This window comes from Arachis ipaensis, chromosome B2 (genome assembly GCF_059453495.1).
Source record: "Arachis ipaensis isolate K30076 ecotype BB chromosome B2, ASM5945349v1, whole genome shotgun sequence".
Taxonomy (NCBI): Eukaryota; Viridiplantae; Streptophyta; class Magnoliopsida; order Fabales; family Fabaceae; genus Arachis; species Arachis ipaensis.
Window position 1 is genome coordinate 50791969 of NC_142437.1, and position 10579 is coordinate 50802547.

Consider the following 10579-nt stretch of genomic DNA (forward strand, 5'->3'; position numbering starts at 1 on the left):
GGATACAGTTGCTGTGGGTTGAGTGTAGTACCACTCTCTTGCCTAGCCCTCAAGAGAAAACGGGAAGGCTTTCAGCAAAATTGAAGTTTCATTTGCACCATCACGCCTGACAGTAGAACAGGCTGCCTGAAAATCTCTCAAGTGCTTGATAGGCTCTTGAGCAGGTAAGCCATGAAACTTGGGCATCAAATTAAGCAGTGCGGTATTTATTTAAAAGTCTGTAGCCACCACTGGGTGATGCGCTTGAAACGATTGCATTGTAAAATCAGGGGCTCCTTCCTCTTGGATAGTAACTCTCCTGGCTACTGCCATGTTACCTGTACGTAAACCAAGCGAATCAGTAGAACGGAAGCTGGTTTCTTTCTCAAGTGGCGTTTCAGATCCGCTCTCAGAGAGGACTAACCGACGCCGAGCTTGCCTTATTCGTGAAATAGTTCTTTCAATCTCAGGATCGAATACTGGCAAGCTTGGATCAAGAAGTGAATGCGTCATCTAACGAAAGAAACAAGAAGCTCATAGTAGCAAAATAAAATAAAATGTAAATAAATAAATTCCAATTAATAACTTTAGCACTCTATTGCAACTCCCCGGCAACGGCGCCAAAAATTGATGCGGGCGGAAATTGGCGAGTTAAGAATGATTATAAAATATGCGTTGCAAGTATAGTTCTCAACCAACCAGAAATCCGCTTTATCAATTTAAAAAGGGTGTCATAGAAATTAAAATCAAAATACTGGGAGTATGAGTCCCAGGTTGTCTCCCAATGAGTTGCAGAAAAGTGTGCTATTTTATTAATCAGATGTTTTCAAAAAGGTTTGAATTGAATGGTAGAAAATTAAATTAGAGAATTTATATAAATTTAAATAAAAGCCTTGACTGGGAGTTGATTAGTTGGAAGCCCTATTCTTGTTGCAGTACTCTCAAGATTGATTGATAATTGGGGATTATTCTGTTTAGTTGTCCCTCACTAAGTAAGGAAAAATTAAACAAGTTGGAATGCTATTTCTATCCACAAGTTCCAATCCGCTCTTGGGAGGATTGGTGTTAGTGACTAGAGAGAAATCCAACAATAAACCCAACTACAATCTTTCTCTTGAGCATCCCAACTTCAAGGGTTTCTTTCAATCAACTTCCCGTCAAGTTAGGGAACTACTCGCTCATTGTAAATGTAAAATTCATAACAAAAGAAAGGGAATTAAAGAAAGACATGATAAATAATGATCAAAAGACTAATTAAAAATAAAAGTAATTCTTGTATTAATAAATGCTAAAATAATCCAATAGTAAAATTAAGTAAATTAAGGAACATGGAAGAGTAAGAGACAAGTAAAGAGAACGAACTAGAATGTCGAAGTCTTGATGAGGCAATAACTCTTCTCAATATCCCAATGCAAAAACAATGAACATAACAAATCCTAAAAAACTATGAATGTGTAGAGAGAAAACCTAGAGGAGAGAAAAACTAGATCTAAAACTAAAAACTATGTGGAATGAATGTCTGTTTTGGTTTCTGCATGTTCTCTGGCTCTAGTCTGCTCTTCTGAGCCAAAAACTGGGTCAAAATAAGGCCCGAAATCGCCCCCAACGATTCTGCAGATTATGCAGATCGTGCATGTCACGCGGACGTGTCGTCCATGCGGCCGCGTCACTGCGATTTCCACTCTTTCGCACGGTCGCGTCATCCATGCGGCCGCGTCGCTTCTCGCTGGTCATCTCCTCAATTTCTTGTGTTCCTTCCATTTTTGCAAGCTTCCTTTCCAATCTCTATCTCATTCATGCCCTATAAAGCCTGAAACACTTAACACACATATCATGGCATCGAATGGAATAAAGGAGAAATAAAATACATAATTAAAGTCCCTAGGAAGCAAGTTTTCAATCATACAATAACTTTAGGAAGGAATTATAAATGCATGCTTATTTAATGAATAAGTGAGTAAAGATCATGATAAAACCACACAATTAAACACAATATAAACCATAAAATAGTGGTTTATCAAGATGGTAAAAGATGAACAGAGAAAGGAAGGTGAGGGTTGTATGCTCTTCGTGTGTGATTGGGGTTGTTGAAGTGGAATAGGAGATGGGGAAGTAAGGCTTTTATAATGGGTGAATGTTGTGGTGGGAATTAAAAAGGTTAAATGTTTTCCCACTTGGGGAGTGGCGCCTAGCGTGGGAAGAGGCGCAAACTCTTTTCTCACTGTGTCTTCTGTGTGTGTTGAGTTCCAAAGTGTAAGTACACTTTGACTTCCTTGCTTTGTTAGTTGATTACCATGTGGGCCCCATCTTCTCTCCTGAAATGAAACTGAACCCATTAGTAATGACAAAAGAACCCCTTCACATTCCTTCTCATCAAGAGTGAATTAGATTGCAACTAATGGGTATCCTTTGGGACACCAAACTTAATTCTTTGGCATCTTAATGAATTGGTTTCATCATTGTGTATTTAATGTGTTCATAAGAGTGGAATAACATCAATATTTTTATTTTCTTTTGATTCCAATCCTCTGAACTCATTAAACCACATTCATGTTCTTACCCAAAGTATTAAGTACTTTCAATTTGGGTGACTTGGGCTACTAGATGATTCTTGCTGGTGGCCACACCAAACTTAATCCTTGGGCTTATTCTTTAAATCAAGATATAAATTATTTGTATGCCTAGATTAAGTTAGTGAGAGGCCACACCAAACTTAGCAATTTAGCTAGTCCTCAGCCCATTCACTCATCATGATCTAAGCCTTCATCAAGTTGCAATTCCGAAAAAAAAGTTAAGAAAATCTAGCTACCAAAGCTAAAATCAACTTTCTAATCTGCAATTATAAACTAATCCTGATATGGTAATGCAAGATAAATAGGAGACTGAAAATTAAACTACCTAATGCAACAAATTTTTAAAATACTTCTAAGAAAAGTAACTAAATCAAAAAGGATAAAGTGTTGGGGTGCCTCCCAACTAGCGGTTCTTTATTGTCATTAGCTTGACATTCCTTCATCTTCAGCTGAGCTTGTAGCTCACTCCCTGCTCCTCTAAGGAGCTTCCCAAGTAGTGTTTGAGTCTATGGCCATTGACAGTAAAAGTTCTCTGAGTCTTGTCCTCCATGAGCTCCACATGACCATAGGGAAACACCTTGAGTATGGTGAAAGGTCCTGACCATCTAGACTTCAATTTTCCAGGGAAGAACTTGAGTCTTGAGTTATTGAGTAACACCTTCTGTCCTTCAGTGAACTCCCTTCTTGCTATCTTTTAGTCATGCCACCTTTTTGTGTTCTCTTTGTAGATTTTTGCATTCTTATATGCCTGATTCCTAAACTCCTCCAGCTCATTGAGTTGCGTTAATCTCTTTTCTCCAGCAGCTTGCTCATCATAGTTTAACATTTTTAGAGCCCAAAATGCTCTATGTTCAAGTTCAACTGGCAAGTGACAAGCCTTGCCATACACCAGTTGGTATGGAGACATCCCAATGGGAGTCTTATAGGCTGTCCTGTAGGCCCATAATGCATCATCCAGCTTCTTAGACCAATCCTTTCTTGAGCTTCCAACAGTTTTTCAAGGATTCGTTTCAGCTCTCTGTTGGAGATTTCAGCTTGCCCGTTGGTCTGTAGGTGGTATGGAGTTGCCACTTTGTGCTTTACTCCATATCTGAGAAGGAGTGTCTCGAGTTGTTTGTTGCAGAAGTGTGTCCCTCCATCACTAATGAGAGCTCTGGAAACTCCAAATCTACTAAAAATGTTCCTTCTTAAGAAGCTTATCACAACTTTGTTGTCATTTGTTGCAGTGGCTATGGCTTCTACCCACCTTGAAACATAATCAACAGCCACCAATATGTAGCTATTTGAGTAGGAGGTTGGGAAGGGTCCCATGAAATCAATCCCCCATACATCAAATAGCTCCAACTCTAGTATGAATTGCTGTGGCATCTCATTTCTCTTGGTTTGATTACCAGCTCTTTGGCATTCATCACATCTTGACACCATTTCCTTGGCATCCTTAAACATTGTTGGCCAGTAAAATCCAGATTGAAGCACTTTTGCTGCTGTCGTTTCTCCACTGAAGTGACCTCCATATGCAGATCCATGGCACTGCCATAATACTTCCTACCCTTCCTCATGGGGTATACACCTTCTTAGGATTCCATCAGCACACTTCTTGAACAAATAAGGATCATCCCAGATGTAGTGTTTGGCATCCTTAATTAGCTTCCTCCTCATATGCCTATTGATGTTGGTTGGCAGCTCCCCAATAGCCTTGAAGTTGGCTATGTCTGCAAATCAAGGGGCTACTCGAATCATCATCAATTGTTCAACAGGAAAGCTTTCATTGACTGCTACTTGTTGCATCTCTTCTTCTTGTGGGATCCTTGAGAGGTGGTCAGCTACCTTGTTCTCTGCTCCGCTCCTATCTTTAATCTCAATATCAAATTCTTCGAGCAATAAGATCCACCTTATTAGTCTGGGCTTAGATTCTTGTTTGGTAAGCAAGTATTTGAGTGCTGCATGATCAGTGAACACAATTACTTTTGAGCCAATAAGATACGATCTAAACTTGTCAAAAGCAAAAACTATGGCTAAAAGTTCTTTCTACGTGGTGGTATAGTTCCTTTGATTCTCATTGAGAACCTTTCTAGCATAGTAAATAACATGTACTAGCTTATCTTCACTCTGTCCTAGAACAGCACCAACAGCAAAATCAGATGCATCACACATTAGTTCAAAAGGAAGATTCCAGCTTGGTGGTGCTATAATAGGAGCAGAGGAAAGTTTCTTCTTAAGTTCATCAAAGGCTACCATGCACTCTCTATCAAAAACAAAGGGAGTATTTGAGACAAGTAGGTTGCTAAGGGGTTTTGCAATCTTTGAAAAATCTTTGATAAACCTCCTATAGAACCCAGCGTGTCCCAAAAAACTTCTGATTGCTTTGATATTGCAAGGTGGAGGTAATTTTTCAATCACTTCCACTTTTGCCTTGTCCACTTCAATGCCATCCTTTGAAATCTTGTGACCAAGAACCACCCCTTCAGTCACCATAAAACGGCATTTCTCCCAGTTTAAAACTAGGTTGGTTTCTTGACACCTTTTTAGCACAAAGGCAAGATGGTATAGGCAATCAGAATATGAGTTCCCAAATACAGAGAAGTCATCCATGAATACTTCTATGAAATTCTCAATCATGTCTGAAAAAAATGGAGAGCATGCACCATTGGAATGTTGCAGGTGCATTGCACAATCCAAAGGGTATTCTCCTATAAGCAAAGACACCATATGGACAAGTAAATGAAGTTTCTTCCTGATCCTTGGGGTCTACAACAATTTGATTGTAGCCCGAATATCCATCTAGGAAGCAATAGTACTCATGTCTTGCCAATCTTTCAAGCATCTGGTCCATGAAAGGTAAGGGAAAGTGGTCCTTCCGGGTGGCTTCATTGAGTTTTCGGTAGTCAATGCACATACACCATCCGGTCACTGTCCTTGTGGGTATCATTTCATTCTTCTCATTTGCCACAACAGTGATCCCTCCTTTCTTAGGGACTATGATGAGCGGATAATTTATACGCTTTTTGGCATTATTTTTACATAGTTTTTAGTATGATTTAGTTAGTTTTTAGTATATTTTTATTAGTTTTTAATTAATAATAACATTTCTGGACTTTACTATGAGTTTGTGTATTTTTCTGTGATTTCAAAAAATTTCTGGCTGAAATTGAGGGACTTGAGCAAAAATCAGATTCAGAGGTTGAGGAAGGACTGCAGATGCTGTTGGATTCTGACCTCTCTGCACTAAAAGTAGATTTTCTGGAGCTACAGAACTCCAAATGGCGCGTTCTTAATTGCGTTGGAAACTAGACTTCCAGGGCTTTCCAGCAATATATAATAGTCTATACTTTGCTCGAGTTTAGATGATGCAAACTGGCGTTCAACGTCAGTTCCATGCTGCATTCTGGAGTTAAACGCCAGAAATAGGTTGCAAAGTGGAGTTAAACGCCAGAAACATGTTACAAACTGGCGTTCAACTCCAAGAGAAGCCTCTACACGTGTAAAGCTCAATGCTCAGCCCAAGCACACACCAAATGGGCCCCGAAAGTGGATTTCTGCATCATTTACTCATTTCTGTAAACCCTAGTAACTAGTTTAGCATAAATAGGACTTTTTACTATTGTATTTACAACTTCGGATCATTTTTAGTCTTGGTTCTTCTGGTTCCCTCTCTAGGGCCGAGACCAATGAACTCCATTATAACTTATGTATTTTCAACGGTAGAATTTCTACACACCATAGATTAAGGTGTGGAGCTCTGCTGTTCCTCATGAATTAATGCAAAGTACTATTGTTTTTCTATCCAATTCAAGCTTATTCCTTCTCTAAGATATCCATTCGCACCCAAGAACATGATGAATGTGATGATTATGTGACGCTCATCATCATTCTCAATTATGAACGCGTGCCTGACAAACACTTCCGTTCTACATGCAAATAAGCTAGAATGAGTATCTCTTAGATATCTAATACAGGGGACCGAGTCCGAGATATTAGAATCTTCGTGGTATAAGTTAGAACCCATGGACGGCCATTCTTGAGATCCGAAAAGTCTAAACCTTGTCTGTGGTATTCCGAGTACGATCTGGGAAGGGATGGTTGTGACGAGCTTCAAACTCGCGAGTGCTGGGCGTAGTGACAGACGCAAAAGGATAGTAAATGCTATTCCAGTATGATCGAGAACCGACAGATGATTAGCCATGCAGTGACAGTGCATTGGACCATTTTCACAGAGAGGATGGGATGTAGCCATTGACAACGGTGATTCCCTACATAAAGCTTGCCATGGAAAGGAGTAGGAATGATTGGATGAAGACAGCAGGAAAGCAGAGGTTCAGAGGAACGAAAACATCTCTATACGCTTATCTGAAATTCTCACCAATAAATTACATAAGTATCTCTATCCTAGTTTATGTTTTATTTATCTTTTAATTATTAAAACTCTATAACCATTTGAATCTTCCTGACTGAGATTTACAAGGTGATCATAGCTTGCTTCAAGCCGACAATCTCCGTGGGATCGACCCTTACTCACGTAAGGTTTATTACTTGGACGACCCAGTGCATTTGCTGGTTAGTTGTGCGAAGTTGTGACAAAGAACTAAGATTATGAACGTGTGTATTAAGTTTTTAGCACCGTTATCAAGGAATGAACCGTCACGATTTCGGCGCACCAAGTTTTTGGCGCCGTTGCCGGAGATTGTTTGAGTTTGAACAACTGACGGTTCATCCTGTTGCTCAGATTAGGTAATCTAATTTTAATTTTAACCTTTTTGTTTTTATTATTCTTATTTTCGAAAATTTCAAAATTTTTTTTTTCTTTTTTCGTTTTTCCCAATTAGTTTTCGAAAAATACAAAAAAATATACAAAGTCATAAAATGAAAAATATTTTTTGTGTTTCTTGCTTGAGTCTAGAGTCAACTTTTAAGTTTGGTGTCAATTGCATCTTTTTGATTTTCTAAAAGTTATTTTCGAAAATTTTATACATTGCATTCTTCATGATCTTCAAGCTGTTCTTGGCCAGTCTTCTTGTTTGATCTTCATATTTTCTTGTTTTATGTCTTTTCTAGTTTTTCATATGCATTTTCAATTTGTTAGTGTCTAAAGTTTGAAAATTTCTAAGTTTGGTGTCTTGCATGTTTTTCTTTTCTTAAAAATTTTAAAAAATAAGTCTTGATGTTCATCTTGATCTTCAAAGTGTTTTTGGTGTTCATCTTGACATTCAAAGTGTTCTTGCGTGCATCGTGTGTTTTGATCTAAAATTTCCATGCATTGTGTCTTTTTTTGTGTTTTCTCTCTCATTATTAAAAATTCAAAAATAAAAAAAATATCTTTCCCTTTTTCTCCTCATAAAATTCGAATATTTGAGTTGACTTTTTCAAAAGTTTTTAAAATTTAGTTGTTTCTTATAAGTCAAACCAAATTTTCAATTTAAAAATTCTATCTTTTTTCAAAAATCAAATCTTTTTCATTTTTCTTTTATGATTTTCGAAAATTTCAAAAATTATTTTCAAAATCTTTTTCTTATTTCTATTTCACATTTTGGAATTAATTGCTAACATTTAATGTTTTAATTCAAAAAAATTTTTTTAAGTTGTCACTTGCCTATTAAGAAAGGTTCAATCTTTGAATTTTAAAATCATATCTTTTAGATTCTTGTTAGGCAAGTAATCAACTTTGATTTCAAAAATCAAATCTTTTTAATTTCCTTTTCAAATCTTTTTCAAATTAAATTTCAAATCATATCTTTTCAATCATATCTTTTCAATTATAACTTTTTGATTGCTAATTTCAAAATCTATTTCAAAATCAAATCTTTTTAATTTCCAATTCAAATCTCTTTCAAAATGATTTTCAAATTGATTTTCAAATCTTTTTCAATCAATCTTATCTTTCTGTTTGAATCATATCTTTTTCAAAACTACTTAACTAATTCTCTCTCTCTAATTTTCGAAAATTCCTTCCCTCTTTTTTAAAATTCCTTTTTAATTAACTAATTGTTTTAATTTTAATTCAATTTGATTTCAATTTTAATTTTCGAAATTTAACTATAAATTTTATTTTTATTTTAATTGATTTTCGAAATTCCTTCCTCTCTCATCTCCTTCTGATTATTTATTTATTTACTAACACTCCTCTTCATCTAAGAATTCGAACGCACTCCTCACCCTTGTGTTTGGATTCTCCTTCTTCTATTCCTATCTTCTTCTACTCACATAAAGGAATCTCTATACTGTGACATAGAGGATTCCATATTTTCTTTTCTGTTTTATTCTTTTTCATATGAGCAGGAACAAGGATAAGAACATTATTGTTGAAGCTGATCCTGAACCTGAAAGGACTCTGAAGAGGAAGCTAAAGGAAGCTAAAGCACAACTCTCTGGAGAAAATCTGATAGAAATTTTTGAAAAACAAGGAGACATGGCCAAAAAAAAATAACAATGCAAAGAAGATGCTCGGTGACTTTACTGCACCAAATTCCAATTTGCATGGAAGAAGCATCTCAATCCCTGCCATTGGAAAAAACAATTTTGAGCTGAAACCTTAATTAGTTTCTCTGATGCAACAGAATTGCAAGTTTTATGGACTTCCATCTGAAGATCCTTTTCAGTTCTTAACTGAATTCTTGCAGATCTGTGATACTGTTAAGACCAATGGGGTTGATCCCGAGGTCTACAGGCTTATGCTTTTCCCGTTTGCTGTAAGAGACAGAGCTAGAATATGGTTGGACTCTCAACCGAAAGATAGCCTGAACTCTTGGGATAAGCTGGTCACGGCTTTCTTAGCCAAGTTCTTTCCTCCTCAAAAGCTTAGTAAGCTTAGAGTGGATGTTCAAACCTTCAAACAGAAGGAAAGTGAATCCCTCTATAAAGCTTGGGAGAGATACAAGGAACTGACCAAAAAGTGTCCTTCTGACATGCTTTCAGAATGGACCATCCTGGATATATTCTATGATGGTCTATCTGAGCTATCAAAGATGTCGTTGGACCATTCTGCAGGTGGATCCATTCACCTAAAGAAAACACCTGCAGAAGCTCAAGAACTCATTGACATGGTTGCTAATAACCAGTTCATGTACACTTCTGAGAGGAATCCTGTAAGTAATGGGACACCTCAGAGGAAGGGAGTTCTTGAAATTGATACTCTGAATGCCATATTGACTCAAAAAAAAATATTGACTCAGCAACTCAATATGATTTCTCAGAGTCTGAATGGAATGCAAGCTGCATCCAACAGTACTCAAGAGGCATCTTTTGAAGAAGAAGCTTATGATCCTGAGAACCCTGCAATAGCAGAAGTGAATTTTATGGGTGAACCCTATGGAAACACCTATAATCCCTCATGGAGAAATCATCCAAATTTCTCATGGAAGGATCAACAAAAGCCTCAACAAGGCTTTAATAATGGTGGAAGAAACAGGTTTAGCAATAGCAAGCCTTTTCCATCATCCACTCAGCAACAGACAGAGAATTCTGAGCAGAATCCATCTAGCTTAGCAAATATAGTCTCTGATCTATCTAAGGCCACTTTAAGTTTCATGAATAAAACAAGGTCCTCCATTAGAAATTTGGAAGCACAAGTGGGCCAGCTGAGTAAAAGAGTCACTGAAACTTCTCCTAGTACTCTCCCAAGCAATACAGAAGAAAATCCAAAGAGAGAATGCAAAGCCATTGATTTAATCATCATGGCCGAACCTACAAGGGAGGAGGAGGACGTGAATCCTAGTGAGGAAGACCTCCTGGGACATCCAGTGATCAATAAGGAGTTTCCCTCTGAGGAACCAAAGGAATCTGAGGCTCATCTAGAGACCATAGAGATTTCATTGAACTTCCTTATGCCATTCATGAGCTCTGATGAGTATTCTTCTTCTGAAGAGAATGAAGATGTTACTGAAGAGGAAGTTGCCAAGTACCTTGGTGCAATCATGAAGCTGAATGCCAAATTATTTGGTAATGAGACTTGGGAAGATGAACCTCCCTTGCTCACCAATGAATTGAGTGATCTGGATCAACTGACATTGCCTCAAAAGAAACAGGATCCTGGA

General features: G+C 37.4%; 1 non-coding gene and 1 pseudogene across 1 annotated transcript; both read right to left on the reverse strand.

The window, feature by feature from the left end:
• The window catches only part of LOC148573949 (uncharacterized), a 38897-nt pseudogene extending 33870 nt beyond the window's left edge, over nucleotides 1–5027 (reverse strand).
• A 4322-nt stretch (nucleotides 5028–9349) lies between these two features.
• On the reverse strand, nucleotides 9350–9457 carry LOC148573951 (small nucleolar RNA R71). The gene has a single exon (XR_015905484.1). It is a non-coding gene; the product is annotated as a small nucleolar RNA R71 (small nucleolar RNA).
• Between the last annotated feature and the right edge of the window lie 1122 nt (nucleotides 9458–10579).